This window comes from Pan paniscus, chromosome 5, assembly GCF_029289425.2.
Source record: "Pan paniscus chromosome 5, NHGRI_mPanPan1-v2.0_pri, whole genome shotgun sequence".
Classification (NCBI taxonomy): Eukaryota; Metazoa; Chordata; class Mammalia; order Primates; family Hominidae; genus Pan; species Pan paniscus.
The window spans coordinates 130725092-130745252 of NC_073254.2; the positions used below are offsets into that span (position 1 = coordinate 130725092).

The 20161-nt window shown below is 38.6% G+C and overlaps 1 protein-coding gene and 2 pseudogenes across 10 annotated transcripts in view; 1 reads left to right on the forward strand and 2 right to left on the reverse strand.

Annotated features, from left to right (window-relative positions):
- Positions 1-20161, reverse strand: part of CDK19 (cyclin dependent kinase 19) — a 206037-nt gene that overhangs the window by 105643 nt on the left and 80233 nt on the right. The gene's annotated exons all lie outside the window — the stretch shown is intronic.
- On the reverse strand, positions 6345-6442 carry LOC112440192 (U6 spliceosomal RNA; annotated as a pseudogene).
- Positions 7934-8097, forward strand: LOC112440322 (U2 spliceosomal RNA; annotated as a pseudogene).

Consider the following 20161-nt stretch of genomic DNA (forward strand, 5'->3'; position numbering starts at 1 on the left):
CAACAGAACATCCTTCTTTTATAAGCACCCTAAAATAGTATGGCACTACTTAATGGCATTCTTCATGAACAAAAGCATACTACATTTACTAACAAAGCATGCATTTTCTGTCTGGAAGGAAGTGTAACAATGCTAATTATGTTTTAAATCCATGAGGCTCATTAAGAGGAATCACATAACTAATATTATAATTTCTCTTCTGAGCTTAGGGTAGGCAGATTATTTTTAAAATAAGATAATTAATTTAAAGATATAACATATTTCTTTAATTCCATATCTAACATTTAACTTTAAAAAATGTTCTTTTAAAAATGAAGGATGCTCAAGTATAAGGAAAACATAAATATGCAAACACATACATAATTTTTATTAGAGTATGTAGCATGATATTACACTGCAGAATTAATAAGCATTCCTATATATAAAAAAAAGCAAGCCACAAAACTCATACTTTCTATTTATTAAAAGTATTAATCACTGGACCACCTATGAGTTCAAATATTTTATCAAACTTTAATTGAAAAATCGTAACAAAGAAAAAAAAAACCTAACAAATGACTTAGGAACAGTACACACTGTATGATCCCAGGTGATGCTGGTGCTGAGGACTCGGGAACCACACTTTGAAAACCACTGTCTTAGATCATGGCAAATAATCTTTCTATAGAAAGATTATAGAAGTATTAAATAATCTTTCTAGAATATTCAAACATTATCTGAACATGCCTAGAATAGTCCCAGGCTTTGAAAAATTCCTCAAGTTAAACATGAAACAGTGCTCAGGTAATTTCATAAGGGATATATAGATATAGATACATAGAGAACAAAGAGAGAGAAAGAGATCTACGTCTGTCTCTACTCTCTATATATTCTTCTCTGTATATCGATATATCGATAAATATATATATTGGTCCAGTGATCCAGTGGTCCAGTGATTGACACTTTTAATAAATAGAATGTGGCAGGGTGCAGTGGCTCATGCCTACAATCCCAGCACTTTGGGAGGCCGAGGTGGACGGATCACGAGGTCAGGAGTTCGAGACCACCCTGGCCAACACAGTGAAACCTCGTCTCTACTAAAAATACAAAAATTAGCCGGGCATGGTGGCATGTGCCTGTAGTCCCAGCTACTCTGGAGGCTGAGGCAGGAGAATCACTGGAACCCGGGAGGCACAGGTTGGGGCTGAGATCATGCCACTGCACTTCAGCCTGGGCAACAGAGCAAGACTCTCTCTCAAAAATAAATAATAAATAAATGAATAAATAGAACGTATGAGTTTTGTGGCTTGCTTTATTTTTTTATACAGGAGTGCTTATATGATATATATCTATATATCACATATATAGAAACATATGTATATATCCCTTATGAATGATATACTTGGGCCCCTGTATATACATTGATATATTTTGATATATATATCTCAAAATACCACTTTAAATCTTTTTATGGAATAAAGCAGACAATCAGTCAATGAGCCCTTAGAGCTGTGGACATATTATATATTTCAACTGACAGGTAGTACATACATTTGTAGTATATACATTTATACTAACGCTCCAGAAATCTCATGAGATAGAGAAATAAATTCTCCATGTTTCAAAGGTCTCTAATTCCATTATGACTCATCTTTTCAAGACTGTCTCATTTTCTTTATTTCCCTCATTAAACACATTTTAAACGGTACATGTGAAAAGTCAAAAAGGAAAATTCCTGGTTACTATGGTTTTATTAAGAAGTGGGGCCTTTCGGGGGTGATTAAGTTCAGAGGGTGGCATCCTCATGAATGAGATTAGTGCCTTTGTTTTTTTGTTTTGTTTTGTTTTCAGGTGGAGTTTTGCTCTTGTTGCCCAGGCTGGAATGCAAGGGCACGATCTTGGCTCACCGCAACCTCTGCCTCCTGGGTTCAAGCAATTCTCCTGCCTCAGCCTCCCAAGTAGCTGGGATTACAGGCATGTACCACCATGCCCGGCTAATTTTGCATTTTTAGTAGAGATGGGGTTTCTCCATTTTGGTCACGCTGGTCTCAAACTCCCGACCACAGGTGATCTGCCCGCCTCGGCCTCCCAAAGTGCTGGGATTACAGAGATTAGTGCCTTTGTAAAGCAGGCCTAAAGGAGCCTGTTTGTCCCTTCTGCCACGTGAGGCCACCATAAAAAGGCTCCATTTATGATGCAGAGAGCAAGCCCTCACCAGACACCCAATCTGCCAGCACCTTGATCTTGACCCCAAATTTCTGTTGCCTGTAAGTTACCCAGTCCAAAGTGTTTTGTTGGAGTAGCCCAAATGGACTAAGACACCAGGTACCAGGAACAAATGAAAGCCAAAATAATGCAGTGGGCTGATGTATAAAGCCCAGGAGGATTTGAAATTTGGATATAGGCCCTAGAAGCTGGGGGTCTAAACCGCCACTCAAAAACAGATGACGACGCCTTAGGTGTATATATTCGAGGTGTGGAATTAGCCTCCTGCAGAGTCCAGAGCCCTAGGAAGAGCTACTATGTCAGTGAAAACAAGACTAGGAAAACTCTATCAACTGGCCTGGCCTGGGGAGGCAGTAAGGAAGCTTGTTGTATGTCCTGGGATTATGTTGTGTATAGTGTGTAGAACAAAAGCAAAGAGAAAACCTTAAAATCACACACAGAGAGAAAAATTTACCTAGAAAGGCAAGACTATTACACTGATGGCTGACATCATATCAGCAATAACCAAAGCCAGAGAACCACGGAGAAATCTTCAAAGTCCAAAAAAAAAAAAAACCCTTCTAATTCTTTATCAAGCTAAATTATATTTTTTAAAATGAGGGCAAAATAAAGACATTTTCAGGCAACAAGTGAAAAAATTTGCCATTCACAGATAGTTGCTGAAAGAATCACTAAAAGATATACCAAAATAAGGAGTATATGCAAAAAAGCAAAATCATATACGTTAATCCAAATAAGCCCTGACTGTAAAGGAACTAAAATATATAAAGTTGGGGTAGAGTGTGGAGCAGTTAAGTGAAAACAAGGTAGAGCTAAAATAATAGAAAGAAATAGCAGGAGGGAAAGATATGAGGTAAAGAGTTCTAAAGTCCTTGTACTACTCTGGCAGAAGCTGGGAGGACTCGAATATTTAAGTCAAATATGTATGTAAAAATGCAAGCGTAACTACTAAATTAGAAAGAGTATAAGTCATTTTCAAATCATTAGTTCAGGGAGAAAAAAGAAATAAGAAAAATTCAATTAATGTTACACAAGTCAGAAAAGAAGGTGGGGGGAAAGCATGAGACAAAAAACACCACAAGATAGCAGAAATAATTCTAGGCCAGGTGCGGTAGCCCATGCCTATAATCCTAACACTTTGGGAGGCTGAGGTAGGAAGATCACTTGAGCCCAGGAGTTTGAGACCAGCCTGGGCAACACAGTAAACCCTGTCTCTACAAAAAATTTTAAAAACAACCAGGCATGGTGGCTAATTTTTAAAGTTTTGGTAGAGACAGGGTCCCACTATGCCTATGCCTGCAGTCCCAGCTATGTGGGAAGCTGAGATGAGGGGAGCACTTTAGCATGGGAGATGGAAGCTGCAGTAAGCCATGATCTTACCACTGCACTCCAGCCTGGGTGACAGGGTGAGACCCCAACTCAAAAAATAAATAAATAAATCTAAACATATGAATAAATACATTCATGTAAACAGATTAAACTCTCCTAATGTAAAAAAGATGCTTAGACTAGAAAAGATAATACAGTTAAAGGAAAATAAAAACAGATTCCACAAAAACCTATTTCAATTAGAAAGCTGCTACTGTTTCTCTTAAATAGTTAGAATAGTAAGCAGTATGGTTTTTTTGTTTTGTTTTGTTTTGAGACAGAGTCTCACTCTGTCACACAGGCTGGGGTGCAGTGGCGCAAACTGGGCTCACTGCAACTTCCGCCTCCCAGGTTCAAGCGATTCTCCTGCCTCAGACTCCTGAGTAGCTGGGATTACAGGCATGCGCCACCATGCCCAGCTAATTTTTGTATTTTTAGTAGAGACGGCGTTTCACCATGTTGGTCAGGTTGGTCTTGAACTCCTGACCTTGTGATCCACGCCCCCCCCCCCCACCTCCCCACCGGCTTCGGCCTCCCAAAATGCTGGGATTACAGGCATGAGCCACTGTGCTCTGCCATGGCAGTGGGTTTAACAATCCAACTGATTGCCCCAAGTGTTCTGAAAACTCTGATTCATGAAGTCATGTAGCAGCAAAGAGAACCAGAATTCCCAGTGCTTTGATACTTGTTCTTTACAGAATCAATGAACTTCTCTGCAATAGAAAATAACCTCATAATCCTCTCCTATTTCTCAAGAGAAGTTCTTGACAAGGCAGTGATTCAAAGCCCTGACTAGGTTAAAATATGACTTTAGAGACCTTAGACAAGACTTCTTTCACGATCTTTGGCAGAGTCTTTGATGCCAATGTAAAAGCAATGATTCATAGTGGCTCGTGGAGCTTCTCCCTTCACCAAAGCAGCAAAACCAGATGTGCTGTCAGGTACTCAATCAGTTTTGCTGGCAAGCCACTTTTCACTGTTTTATGTCTCAATGGTCTTTCCAGTTTCCAAAATGTGTTCACAAAACAGTAATTATTTGATGGCATTAGCATGCTGTTAAACGACAAAAAAGAGAAGCTAGCTTCACTAAGATACATCAGAATTTCATTTGGGCCAGGCAAGGGTGGCTCATGTCTGTAATCCCAACACTTTGGGAGGCCAAGGCAGGCAGATTACCTGAGGTCAGGAGTTCGAGACCAGTCTGGCCAACATGGTGAAACCCTGTCTCTAACAAAAGTACAAAACTTAGCAGGGTGTGGCGGTGCACACCTGTAGTCCCAGCTACTTGGGAGGCTGAGACAGGAGAATCGCTTGAACCCGGGAAGCAGAGGCTGCAGTGAGCTGAGATCACACGACTGGCACTCCAGCCTGAATAACAGAGCAAGACTCTGTCTCAAAAAAAAAAAAAAAAAAATTTCATTTGGTTACATGCTATACACGTCAAATGTCACAGTTGCCAATTCCTGTAAAACCTTGATTTGGGGTCAGGCGTGGTGGCCCACGCCTGTAATCCCAGCACTTTGGGAGACCAAGGTGGGCGGATCACCTGAGGTCAGCAGTTTGACACCAGCCTGACCAACATGGTGAAACCCCGACTCTACTAAAAATACAAAAAAATTAGCTGGTCGTGGTGACAGGCGCCTGTAGTCCCAGCTACTCAGGAGGCTGAGGCAGGAGAATCGCTTGAACCCGGGAGGCGGAGGTTGCAGTGAGCCAAAATTGCACCACTGCACTCCAGTCTGGGTGACAGAGTGAGACTGTCTCAAAAAATAAAGATAGAAATTAATTAATTAATAAAACCTTGATTTGAGAGACTCCAAGGAAATAAAAAAGTCAACAATTCTAGAGGAGTAATATCATATGTTAGAGGCCTTCATTATTCCCCTGCACCCAACCACAAACCATCCAGAGTTTGGAGGACTTCACCAAGGCCTCTCCAACCATATCACTTCTTTTGCTTGCAAGATTTTCTAAGATAACTTTTGTGGGGGTGCAAATTCAAGTTTAGGTAAGGTTCCCAGCCTTTTCAAATTAAGTCACCTTCTTACCAGATAAAAGGATTCCCAAGGCCCAGTAGTTTCTGGCTAGGCACATAAAAGGGTTTCTTCAGCTTTGTTGGCCTCTTGCTTCCATTAATAAAACCCTTGCCAGATAAGAAAAACATGACTTGTGTTTCCTTGCACATTCATTCTTAAGAGTAAGATCAGGCCGGGCATGGCAGCTCACGCCTGTAATCCCAGCACTTTTGGAGGCCGAGGCAGGCAGATCACAAATCAAGGATTTGAGATCAGCCTGACCAACATGGTGAAACCTCATCTCTACAAAAAATACAAAAATTAGCCAGGCGTGGTGGTGCGCGCCTGTAATCCCAGCAACTCGGGAGGCCGAGGCCGGAGAATCACTTGAACCAGGGAGACAGAGGTTGCAGTGAGCCGAGATCACGCCATTGCGCTCCAGCCTGGGCAAAGAGTGAGACTCCACCTCAAAAAAAAAAAGAGTAAGATCAAAGGACACACAAGTTTATCCTACTTTTTCTTTTCTTCTTATAATTTCTCTTATCTGTGTATGTGTAGGATTTTTTTAGATTTAAACTAGAACCTGCATAAATAACATATGACATGGCAAATTTTAAATGATTCCTCTCAATGGAAAACTGTTTTATACAGTCTTCACATAAAGCAATAATTAAAACTGCACATAATCTAAATGGATATGCTAGCAATCCACAATACCCTACACTTGTGGAGTTTTTAAATTTTTATTATTTTTTTTAAAATATGGAACTCTTCACAAATTTGCATGTCATCTTTGCACAGGGGCCATGCTAATCTCTGTATCGTTCCAATTTTAGTTCTGCCAAAATAAGCACCCTATACTTATTTAAAGTAAGAGATGGGAAACAAATTCCTAAGCAATTTTGACTTAAAAAAAATGTTTTGGCCGGGTACGGTGGCTCATGCTTGTAATCCTAGCACTTTGGGAGGCCAAGGCAGGAGGATCAGTTGAACTCAGGAGTTTGAGGCCAGCCTAGGCAATATAGTGAGATCTCATCTTTGTTTAAAAAAAAAAAAAAAGTTTTAAATATTTAATTTTCAAATTAATAGGAAAATACATTTAAAAAATACTTTCTAAAAAAATACTGTCAAATTTCAGTTTACAGACCTCTCCTCAAAGTCCTGGAATAAGATAAAGAATTCCTAGCCTAGGCAACATAAGGAGACCCAGTCCTTACAAAAATTAGCTAGGCATGGTGGCACGTGCCTGTAGTCCCAGCTACTAAGGAGGCTGAGGTGGGAGGATCACCTGAGTCTGGGGAGGTTGTGGTGGCAGTGAGCCATGATCATGCCAATGTACTACAGCCTGGGTGACAGAGTGAGACCCTATCTCAAAAAAAAAAGGATTCCTGATCTTCTATCTCTAATGTTATTATAAAATACATATTCAAAACAAACAACAGTGGCAACTATTTAACTATTGTGACAGAATGTCTTTTCTAAAGATGGTCACAACAGTATCTTTGTACCACAGGCTCTTCCAAAACCTTGTCAACTCCCTCAGCAAGAGGTGAAGTCTAATTCCCCTCCTCTGTCTGAGTGTGCACTTGTAACCAATAGAAGGCTGTGGAAATGACAATGCTCAGCTTTCAAGGCTTTGTCAAAAAAAAAACAAACAAAAAAAAACGCAAATTTGTCCTTGTTCACTTTAACATTTGAGGCCGCCAGGTTATACACAAGCAAGGCCACATGAAGGCAGTCTGGTCAACAATGCTAGCCTAGGTACCAGACATGTTGGTGAAAAAGCCATCAAACTATTTTGGCCCCCAGGAGTCAAGTGTGTCAATCTCAACTTTCCAGTCTTCCCAACTGAGATCCCAGTCACCACATGGCTGAGAAAAATCTATCCCCACTGTGCCCTTTCAGAGGGCACAACTTGCAGAATCGATGTGCATAATAAAAAGAGTGTTTCACGCCACTAAGTTTTGGAATGAGTGTTAAACAGCAGTATTAACAATAATAAATATATTGGGGAAAAAGTTAACCCCATCTCTAAAATTGGATATTTTTTAGTCTAAACAATGCTAGGTTCCTGACCTACAAAACACCAACAAAGTAAATGCAATAAAATTACATACGGATTTTCTCTTGTGTCCACCACCAAAAGTTCTAAATAAAACAAACTTACACTAATCACTCCTGATTTTCACAAATGACAATTAAAGGCCTTTTTATACTTCAGCTCTTAAATAAGTCTCACAGAAATTATACGAACAAAGCCATGCCCACAGGCTCAAATGCTAGCTAGCTAAATTGTTAATACAAATTGTGATGTTTCTTCCCTTGCTGAGTATTAGAATATTCTCATCGCTTCTCGGCCTTTTGGCTAAGATCAAGTGTAGAATATTCTCTTCCCGTTATCTAGAAAAAAATGATTAACAAAATCCAATAATACTGAATATATCTTTTATATGTGGTCTACAATTGATAGTAATCATTTACTGCACAAGCTAAGACTGGAAAACATACCAACATTCTTAAAAAAAAAAAACTAGTTTAAAAGAAAGTAATTTTAAAAACTAGCCATTATAGGGCCAGGCACAGTGGCCCATGCCTGTAATCCCAGCACTTTGGGAGGCCGAGGCGGGTGGATCACCTGAGGGCAGGAGTTCGAGACCAGCCTGACCAACACAGAGAAACCCTGTCTCTACTAAAAATACAAAAATTAGCCAGGCGTGGTGGCGCATGCCTGTAATCCCAGCTACTTGGGAAGGCTGAGGCAGGAGAATCACTTGAACCCGGGAGGCGGAGGACGCAGTGAGCTGAGATCACGCCATTGCACTGCAGCCTAAGCAACAAGAGCGAAACTCCACCTTAAAAAAAAAAAATACCAACAAAACAAGTACATAATGTGGTAAGGGAGTATGACTGACCGCACTGCCCTGCTCATCCTTAGGGACACCAAGGTGGACTGTCCAATCTTCCTCCCCAAATTTTACTGTATGGTTCTTGGTCTACCTGGAAAGGTTCTGGAGCAGAATAGTGACACAACTGTATCTAAAATTTGAGATCAGTCCAGTGGCTTTGTTTAGGATAGGCTGGCAGAGAGGCAAGGAGAACAGACACTAAAGTTTAGGCACAACAAGATAATAAAGGCGCACTAAAAGTAAAAATGAAAAAGCTAAAGTTGAAAAGCTTTTTGAAAGAAAAAACATAGAAGACTTGGCAATCAAGTACGGTGAATCTTCAACTATTACATAAAAGATCTCTTCTAAATTTATTAGATAGCTAGATAAGATCTTTTTTTTTTATTGTTTCTGTGCCGGAATTAAGTATGTCTAAAACTACAGTGCAATATCAGAAGTATTAATATATAAACACCTAGGTGGAAAATGAAATATACAAAATTACTCAGAATTCTAAATTATACAGATATGGGAAGGGTACCAGCTATTGGAGTCTTTCAAAATGGCACTGTGAATACAGAAATGAATACAACCAAGTAAGCAAAATCAAAGTGTCTCCAACTGATACCTACTATGTGAGCTCCAAAAGTACAGAATTATTATTGTATGCATTTTTCACTATTATATCTCCAGCATCTGGAATTTGTTGAATGAGCAAATAATTAAAGTACATTAAATCTCTAATCTCCATAAAATATAATTTATGTTAGTTTCAAAGGATATCTTATGGCTCTGTAGCTTTCAAAAACCACAGCAACAAAGGATAGAGAACAGTAGCCAAACTAGAATATGGAATAGATAATGCTTTTGGATGTTAAAAAATCCCAAAAGACTGAGGTAATAGAAATTAAACTAAATTTAGTGAGAGAGAACTAAGCAAACAGAAGAGGAAAACATGGGATTAATAATTTTAATTATAAATATAATATCTTCCCTAAACCCTCTCAGAAAAATAATGACTCAAATGTTGAGATGAAACTGAATATTACTAAACACAGATAGTAAGAAACAGCATAAAATGGGTAACACAATTTATATAATTTAAATGTAAAAAGATTTAAAATATCTTAGCATTGATTTTACAAAATCAGTAGACAGAGAGAGAGGGGCAGAGAGAGAGAGAGAGAAACAGATCCTGAACAAAATCCATCATCCCTCGTGCAGCCTAATTGGCTGAGAAATCATCACAAGGGTAATATGGGCATTGCATTAACAGTCTCATAAGCAGCCAATCAGCTTCTGGGTACAGACAATAAGCACCTTTAAATAGAACCTAGAAATTATTTCACTAAAATTTGGCAGTACTTAAGTTTTTTATTTAAATTGTTCAAGTCTAATTATGAGAGGGGAAATGTTGACTTAATACAAATTCAAAGATAAACTTTTACATAAGCAAGATAGGAAACACACTTTATTTACATCAAAGTGTAAAATCCTTTGTTACATTCTGCTTAACAATGCTTCTAAAAGAAATAAACGGTTATGTTCTATGGGCTTGATTTTATAAATAAACTCTTTCAGAAAGCATTTCTTTTTTTTTCAATCCAACTTGTAAAACACGCCATGTTTTCCATAAGAAACTAGTAGGGTGTTGCTATGGGAACAACATTTTAATACCATTTTTAAAACACCAGTAGCTTCAAAGAACAATAAGGTAAAGAAAAATGAAAGGAAACTATCTTATCTGATTGGGAAAAAAAGATAATCCTAGTATTTCATGATGCAACTGTTATAATCATGTTATAATCATGCAGCAAAAGCATTTCACATACTTTTTCTGTACATGGGAAGGAAAGTATTAGGGAATACTTTAGGAGATAATTAGCAAAGGTAAATTAATGCAAGCATTTTGAGTGAGAATAAACAGATGTTACCAGGTCCTTGTCCCAAGAAATCAGAAAGGAAAGGACACTGATGTGTGTTGAAACTCTGAAACACTATCTCTATTCATAGTCCTAGAAAGCCATCTGAATCAAATATAAGTGTTCTTTCAACTCAAGCCTAAAGAAAATGGGGGAATTATTAAGTAATAATGGATATACAAGTAATGCCTGAAAAGGTTCCATTTAGAAAATGGCCCCAGTTATAGATACCTAAGTGAATAGGGTGGGGAGGGATCTTAAATCTTAATTAATTTAGAAAAATATTTTGAACTAGTGGTTTGGACTTACAATTTTATCTGTTAACAAAAAAACTATATTTTTGTTAATAGCAAACAAAACCACAATTGAGTGGGAAAGAAAGATCACTACACACTTCCAAAAATGAACCTGGCCTACAGAGAGCTGGGCTTTTTAGACTCCAGACTTTACAAAGGTGCTGGAAAAAAGTCCACTGATTGCAGTCATTTTGCTACAGAGCAAAAAATATTTACTTCTAAGTTCTGAAGAGTAACATGGAATATATGGAAGGATTAATAACAATACTTTGCATTTTCATAATCCCATAAAGTCTACAAGGTACTCTCGTATAAATTAAATCACATGCCATTTTTCCTCTAAGATAATCAAGCTGGAAAGAACAACTATTATTCAGTGGCACATCTTCATAACATTCTGTCAGAGAATAATATTTATAGTTTTATTATAGGTCAACAATAGAATACTGGGTTTCAATAATATGAACTTTTCAATAAGTAGGAAAGACAGAGACATAAGACAGAATTAGGTTATATAAGACCATTTCTCATGAGATATATGAAAACACATTATAAAAGTCAAATTATTACATACAAAAGATTCTTGGTTGAGCTATGATGAATACTAAATTGCTCTATAACTAGTAACTAACCACCCAGACCCTCGCCATACCCCTTTCACTAACTACCTATTTTTCCATTTACTGTTAGAGTGCTTTTCCCTCCCTCCCACGCTACTAATCCTTTAAAGCCCATCTTAAGTATTTCCTTATCTTTGAAACTTTGAGATCACCATGTCCAAAGTCGCCTCACTCCACTTACTGTACCTACTCTTTCAGAATGCCTTCAATCACAGTCTTGTAGTATTAATTATATTAAAAAATGTGTCTTATCTTCTGGACCAGCATATAAGGTTCTTGATGGAAAGAAGCATGTCATATATTGCTCTTGTATAATCCTCTTCATTACTGAGATCATAATTGTCTCTTCCTCCTCTTAAATGTTTCAATGGACTCTCAAACTCAAGATGTCTTTTTTAAAAGAAAATCTGTCTGCCCTCTCCATCTTAGTTCTCTTCTAGAATTCCTCTCTCAAGAAGAGCGACTGGGCCAGGTGCAGGAGCTGACACCTGTAATCCCAGCACTTTGGAAGGCCAAGGCGGGCAGACTGCTTGAGCCCGGAAGTTTGAGACCAACCTGGGCAACATACTGAGACCTCATCTCTACTAAAAAAAAAAAAAAGAAAGAAAATTAGCCAGGCATAGTGGTAAATCCCTATTGTCCCAGCCCAGCTACTCAGGAAACTGAAGAGGATCATTGGAGGCCAGAAAATCGAGGCTGCAGTGAGCTATTATCCTGCCACTGCACTGCAGCCTGGGCAACTGAGCAAGACCCTGTCTCAAAAAAAAAAAAAAATGAGAAAGGCCAGGCATGGTGGCTCACACCTGTAATCCCAGCACTTTGGGAGGTCAAGGTGGGGGATCACGAGGTCGGGAGTTCAAGACCAGCCTGGGCAACATGGTGAAACCCTGTCTCTACTAAAAATACAAAAATTAGCCAGGCATGGTAGCGTGCACCTGTAATCCTAGCTACTCAGGAGGCTAAGGCAGCAGAATTGCTTGAACCTGGGAAGCGGAGGTTGCAGTGAGCTGAGATTGCACCATTGCACTCCAGCCTGGGTGACAGAGCAAGACTCCATCTCAAAAAAAAAAAAAAAAAAAAAAAAAAAGAGAGAGAGAAAGAGCACATGCTATCTATTAGAAGTCAAATTAGCTGCCAAAGCCAGAAAAAACGGAAATCTTTGCCACCTCTCTCCCTTGCTGCCTATATCCAATTCATCAATTTCTACCCATCTGCCCTCAGGAAAAATCTCTAAGTTTTTTTCCGCTTCTGTCTATCTTCCCTAGTCTGATTGCTGCAGAGGTTTTCTAACTACTCTCCCTACATCTTCTCCTCTATCTTTACTCTCATCTATTGATACCATAGTCAGAGTGGTAAAAAAAAAAAAACTAATTTGACTGTGTCATTTCCCTGCTAAAACCCAAGATCATTAACACAGCCCACACAGCTGCATGTGACCTGGCCCTGTTAGGGGGTCTTCCCCTCTCAGGTCACTTTCATCCTCACTCATCACTTCAGGCACACCAGCATCTCCTATACTCTCAGATGTGGCATGCTGCGTCATGCTTATACACAATGTTCCCTCTACTCTGCCTAATGAGCTCCCACTCATCCTTCAAATCTCTGCACAAATGTTACTTTCTTGGGGAAATCCTCCTTGATGCCCTAAAGTTAGATAATCTTTCTCTTGTTATCCTGCCATGATACTATGCTTTTCCTTAGCTCTTATCATCTTGTGTGAATATTCGTGTGAATATTTGTTCATTAACAATCTCTTCTGAAAGACTTACAGTGCCTAGCACATAGAATAGGCAATGTATACCTCCTGAATGATTAATAATAACAGTCTAATATTTAATGAACCCTATATGCCAGGCACTATGTTAAGTGCTTTCCACAGATAAATAATTATTATTCTCCCTATTTTTACAGGTGAAAAGAGATTAGTAATTTATACAAGATCACAGACCTAGTAAGTAAAAGAGCTAGGACAGGAACCTAAATCTGTCAGGTACTAAACCCATGCTTTTTACCGTTAACTGAATTTGCTCCCCCAAACCATTGCTTGTAGAACTAAATAAATATATGTTGATTATTTAAAATGTCTACCTTCTATTGGACAAGAGGTTACTGAAAAAAACTGTGTACTCATACTATGATAAATATTAAGACACTTTTACACTAAGATAAAGAACAGTGGAAAAATTAAACGGAGTTTATTTTATGTTATTTTGTTGTTTATTTATTTATTTTTGAGACAGAGTATCACTCTGCCAGCCAGGCTGTAGTGCAGTGGCACAATCTCAGTTCACTGCAACCTCTGCCTCCCGGGTTCAAGTGAGTCTCATGCCTCAGCCTCCCAAGTAGCTGGGACTACAGGCACATGCCACCAGGCCCAGCTAATTTTTTTTTTTTTTTTTTTTTTTTAGTAGAGATGGGGTTTCACTATGTTGGCCAGACTGGCTTGAACGCCTGATCTCAAGTGATCCACCTGCCTCCCAAAGTGCTGGGATTACAGGCGTGAGCCACCGTGCCTAGACTTTATTTTTATTTTTTGAGACTAGGTCTTGTTATGTTGCCCAGGCTAGAGTGCAGTGTCTATTCACAAGCACAAATGTAGCACACTGCAGCCTCAAACTCCTGGGCTCAAGCAATCCTCCTGCCTTAGCCTCCCAAGTAGCCAGGACTACAGGAGCACAATACTGTACCCAATTCAGTTTTATTTAATTTGGAAATATTAATCCATTGAGTTATACAACTGGGTTGTATAACTGGGTCTCAGACTGAGAGCAATAGATGGCCCAAGACTAAATAGCTACATACCTCCACTGTTATAAGCAAGGCTCTGTACTGGTATAAAATAAGCCTTGCTGTAGTTTGCTATGTCCCCATTTCTGCCTTCATTGGAGTACTAACAGCAAAATCCAGAGCCTATCTTGATTGGATTTATTATACTCCAATTGGAGAGTAGGGAAGAATTTTAATGAAATCTCACGAAGTTTTTCTACATTAAGCTTAACTTGAATGACTTGAAAAAGGAAGTAGCTATAGTGGCTATTTTACTTCCTGGCAATCCTAATCAACCCAAAGACAATGCAAGGAAGCCATGCAGAATTGGATGGTTAGAGAACTCATCTGAGACTACCAGTAATCTAACACAAAATCTGTAGAAAAGTTTCTTTCAAAAAGGAATTAGAGCTGAATATCAGAAGAAGTTTAAACAACAAAGTTATACTTGTGGAACAGGTTCTAACTCAGCTTTCTTTACTATTTGATTTCACTAACATAATTATGGATACAAATAAGCCCATAAACTGTCCCATAACATGTAGATAGTTATGATGTAGGGGAGAAGTAATCACTTTGAAAGGCAATTAACAAAGAAACACTATTAAACTCAACAGATTGGAATAATTTTTCTAGATTAGTACCAGCTGCTATTGAACAATTCATGTATGTTTGTAATTAAATTTCTTCTTCTTCTGAGGCATCTTTGAACCTCAGTAGTCAAAGTGTCACCTTTGGACCAGCAGCATCAGCATTACCTAAGAGCTTATTAGAAATTTAGAGTATCGGCTGGGCACAGTGGCTCACGCCTGTAATCCCAGCACTTTGGGAGGCCAAGGCAGGCCTATTACCTGAGGTCATGAGTTCGAGGCCAGCCTGGCCAACATGGTGATACCCCATCTCTACTAAAAATACAGAAATTGGCCGGGCATGGTGGCGCATGCCTGTAATCCCAGCTACTTGGGAGGCTGAGGCAGGAGACTCATTTGAACCTGGGAGGCAGAGGTTGCAGTGAGCTGAGATAGCACCATTGCACTCCAGCTTGGGCGACAAGAGCGAAACTCCATCTCAAACAAAAAAAAGAAAGAAAGAAAGAGAAAGAAAAGGAAGGAGGAAAGAAAAGAAAAGAAAGGAAAAGAAAAGAAAAGAAAAGAAATTAATTTAGAATATCAAGCTCTTTCCCAGGCCTGCTGAATGAGAATCTGCATTTTAGCATTTTAACAAGATCCCCAGGTGATACGTAGGGCCATAAAATCTGAAAATCACTGGATTATAGAATGACTCAAGGAAAAACAATCTTCACAACCTTCAGTGTGGGATCACTGGCTGTGATGATGCTGGAGACTGGCTAATTGAAAAAGAATACTGGATAGGCAAATCCATAGAGGCAGAAAGTAGATTTAGATTAGTGGTTGCCAAGGGCTGAGTTGGGGAGGGGAAGGGGTAATGGGAAATGACCACTACTGGGTACAGAGTTTCTTTGTGGGATGATGAAAATGTTCTGGAATGAGACAGTGGTGATGGTTGCACGACGTGTGAAAACACTAAAAATGAATGGATTATATAACTTAAAAGGACTGATTTTACGGTATGTGAATTGTATCTCAATTTTTAGAAAAGAAAAATATACTAGCACTGGGTCTTTTCCAGTCTCTCTCATGAAAGAGTCTAACTGGCTATTTCAATACTACATGACTGGCCATTAAAATTAAATATGGAGACTTATACTGACAGTCATTCTCTTGAATAAAACCATTCAATCTATCCTATTTGCATAGACTATCCTATTTGCATAGACTATCCAATGTTCAATAGTTGTATTTTGTATAGACTATGAATGGCAAATCATGTATCTCTTCATAAAGACAAATGAGAAGGGATAATGAATGGCTGGAACAGAAGGGGACACACAATAATTTACACAATAATAATGCCTTGAAAGGTGATAGTACTATTATATTTCTAGTTGTAATATTACTATTATATAATCTTCTATATCTTTCCCAAAACTAAGTAATCAGATCTGTGAAATTCAGGTCACCATTTTTACCCAACCCTCCCCATCCCACCCACCTTGGCTCTTTTGCTCAGTAAACTGCGCCATCTAGCTAACAGAGAAATCATCACTAAAAGGTTTGTTTCCTAAATCTCTCTTAAATCTCAAATACTTCTCACCAATTCCTCCATTTTTACAAAGTCATTCAAGGTAGGGCCGGGCACGGTAGCTCATGCCTGTAATCCCAGCACTTTCGGAGATGGAGGCAGGTGGATCACTTTAGGTTAGGAATTTGAGACTAGCCTGGCTGTCACGGCGCAAAACCCTGTCTCTACTAAAAATATCAAAAAAAATTTAGGTGGGTATGGTGGTGCATGCCTGTATTCCCAGCTACTCAGGAAGCTGAGGCACAAGAAGCACAAGAATCGCTTGAACCCAGGAGACACAAAACACTTGAATCTGGGAGGCGGAGGTTGCAGTGAACAGAGATTACACCACTACACTCCAGCATGGGCAACAAAGCAAGAAAAAAAGTCATTCAAGATGGCCCCAGGCTAACATTTTAACCTTTCTACCCTCAACTCTTCCTTGCAACCATATTAGACTTTTCCCATTCCTTTAAAGAACCAATCTCTCTAGTCTTTATTTTGTATTTTTTATATTACTAGTATTTTATTGTGGCACAATTTACATACAGCAAAATGCACAAGTCTTAAGTGACCAGCTTGAATTTTGACAGATATAAACACCTGTGTAACCACCAACCAAGATATACAACATTTTGGCCAGGAAGGGTGGCTCACACCTGTAATCCCAGCACTTTGTGGAGGGCCGAGGCAGGCGGATCACTTGAGGTCAGGAGTTTGAGACCAGCATGGCCAACATGGTGAAACCCCATCTCTATTAAAAACACAAAAATTAGCCAGGTGTGGTGGTGCACGCCTGTAATCCCAGCTACTTGGGAGGCTGAGAAAGGAGAATCGCTTGAACCCAGCAAGGTGGAGGTTGCAGTGAGCTGAGATGGCGCCACTGCACTCCAGCCTGGGCAACAGAAGACATACAACATTTCCATTACCCTGTAAAGTTTCTCTGAACTCCTTTCCACTCAACCCTCCTGCCCACCCAAGGCAATCACTATTCTGATTTCTATCACAATACGTATTTCTGTCTGCTCTTAAATTTCATATAAATAAAACCATACCCATATGTGTTATTTTGTATCTGGCTTCTTTTATTTAAATTAATGTTTCTGAGATTCATCCATGTTATTAAGTACATCAATTTTCTTTTTTAGAGTTTAATATTAATGCAGTCTATGGATACACCATAAATTATTGATCCACTCTCCTATGGCTGAACATTTGGATTTTCCCTTGTTTGGGGCTATTATGAATAAAGCTGTTATGAACATCCTTGTACAAGTTTTTTGTAGTCATGTGCATTAATTTCTCTTGGGTACAAATTACTGAAAAATGGAATTGCTGGATCATGCAATAGGTATATGTATAAATTCATCAGAAACTGCAAACTTTTTGCCCAAGTGGCTATACCGTTTCATGCTTCCATCAGTACCAGTTACTCCATAACGTCATTAACAATGGTATTATCAGTCTTCTTCATTTTAGCCATTCTGGTGGAGGTATAGTATATTTTTAAAATCTAGTTCAGTTTAATTATTAAATTATTTTAATATATTTTATATATATCGCTAAAACACAAAAAACATAGCAGAGATTATAATCAAATAAATAATCCTCTGACCCATACTTCACCTTTCCCATATGCAACTATTAACTTTTTCTGGTTTTTGTTTGAGTATTTTCTATCTTCAAGTGTTTATACCACTATTCTTGACTTACCAACTTTAAGCATTATTGATTTTCTGATATAATGGATGAAACTGTAGCTCATTTACCTTCCATTTCCAACATTCCTCTCCTTTTGATCATTTTTAGTTCATCTACTGTTTACTTTAAAAATTATTATTCATATAAGTTTTTGTTTCACCAACTTTGGTTTTTTTGTTTTTGTTTGTTTTTTTGAGACAATCTCCCTCTGTCACCCAGGCTGGAGGACAGGGGCTCACTGCAACCTCCACCTCCCAGGTTCAAGCAATTCTCATGCCTCAGCCTGCCAAGTAGCTGGGATTACAGGCACCCGCTACCACGTCAGGCTAATTTTTGTATTTTTAGTAGAGATGGGGTTTCGCCATGTTGCCTAGGCTGGTCTCCAACTCCTGAGCTCAAGCGATCCACCCGCCTCAGCCTCCGAAGTGCTGGGATTACAGGCGTGAGCTACCACGCCCAGCCATTTCATCAACTTTTAACAGTACCTCTATTCTCCACACATTAGTGAGGGTAACCCTAGTTGCAGCAGTTAAGTAAGCCCCAAAATTTTACTTGTGGAACACAACAAAAATTTACACATTGCCGTTTTAATAACTACAATTTGGTAGGCTTAAAGGAATTAAAGCAGTCAACTCCTCAAATACTATTGATAAAACTAAGAGGGTGAGCACTGCTCTCTCTCTCTCTCTCTCTCTCTCTCATGTCTGGGCTTTCCTCCATGCTGTTTCAGACCAAATGTCCTTCTACATTCTCCCTTCTCCACCTGGCTAGCCCCTATTAGGCTTTCAAATTTATGCTACCACAAAATCCCCAAAGAGTCTTCCCAGACTGCCAAGTATGAGCTGGATGCTTCTCCAGCACACTGTGCTTAACTTTGTCACAGTATTGATTATACAGTGTTGAAAATGGCTTTCTTGTCTGTCTGCTCCAAAACTATAAACTTCTTGAGGGAAAGGGAAAAACTGTATTCACTACTACATCCTCAGCATTTAGCACAATGCCTAGATTATAATAGATACTCAAATATTAAATGCAAAATTAAATTACTTGAATAGTAATTGGTACAATAGTAAATATTATTCAAATAATTACTTGATTAGTAATGACCTCAAATTCCTATTCAAGTAATGTATATTCAAATGACTATTTTCCACCCCTTATTCATTAAATCATACATGGTTATGGAAAGGAAAATCAGAATGGATCAAAAATTTTAGATAATAAATAGTCCACAAAATTTAATTTTTAATCTTCTTTTTTTTTTTTTCTAATGAGACTGGGTCTTGCTATTTTGCCCAGGCTGGTCTCAAACTCCTGAGCTCAAGTGATCCTCTTGCCTCAGCCTCCCAAAGTGCTGGGTTTACAGGCATCAGCCACCACGCCCAGCACACAAATTTTAATTTTATATTTCAAACAAGAATATGCCTGAACACAAAGTTTAAAATCTTCTACTACAAAAAAAAAAAACTTTATCAAAACAAATACCACTCCCTTATAATGTCACTAATATTGTTAAAGTAACAATTTCAAGTAAATTCTTGCATTTATTTAACAATTTATTAACAGCCCACTTTGTTCCAAGCACCGTATAGACAGATTCCAAGGATTCAATAGTGAATATATCAGATACAAACTCTGAGCTAAATTTCATGAAGTCATAGTGAATCTATGCCAAAAATCCCCCATTTTAGACATGAAGAAACTAAGATTCACAGGAATTAGATACATTCTATTGACAGTTGCTTATGGGATTAATAATTCTTCTAAATCAAGAAACTAAAAAACAGGTTGCACAGACTGAGATATTTAATTCCAAACCGAAATTAAGCAGAATAAGTAGCCTGAAGAACAAACTAGAATAAAAGTAGAACTCATCCATATTGTAATCCAAGAGTTTATATCTAGTATATATCACTAAAATATATGCAAGAGTAAGACTCTGCCCTCACAGGCAACCACTTCCTCCTGGTAACTCAGAAGATTTTTGACATGCTTGGAAAGAAGTGCTTCGCCAAAACATTTCATGAGATTCAGTTGATACTGCAGTTAGAGGGTGGAGCTGAGAATGACCAGAAAGTTTAGCAAGGAAAGAGATTCTGAGAATCTGAGGAACCTGTGAACTGCTGCACGGCATACTCCCTCAGCAGTGCCAGCCTTACTAGCAAATCAAAACATACCTGATTCCCCTTTAAAATCTTCATCTCAGCCAGGCGTGGTAGTTCACGCCTGTAATCCCAGCAC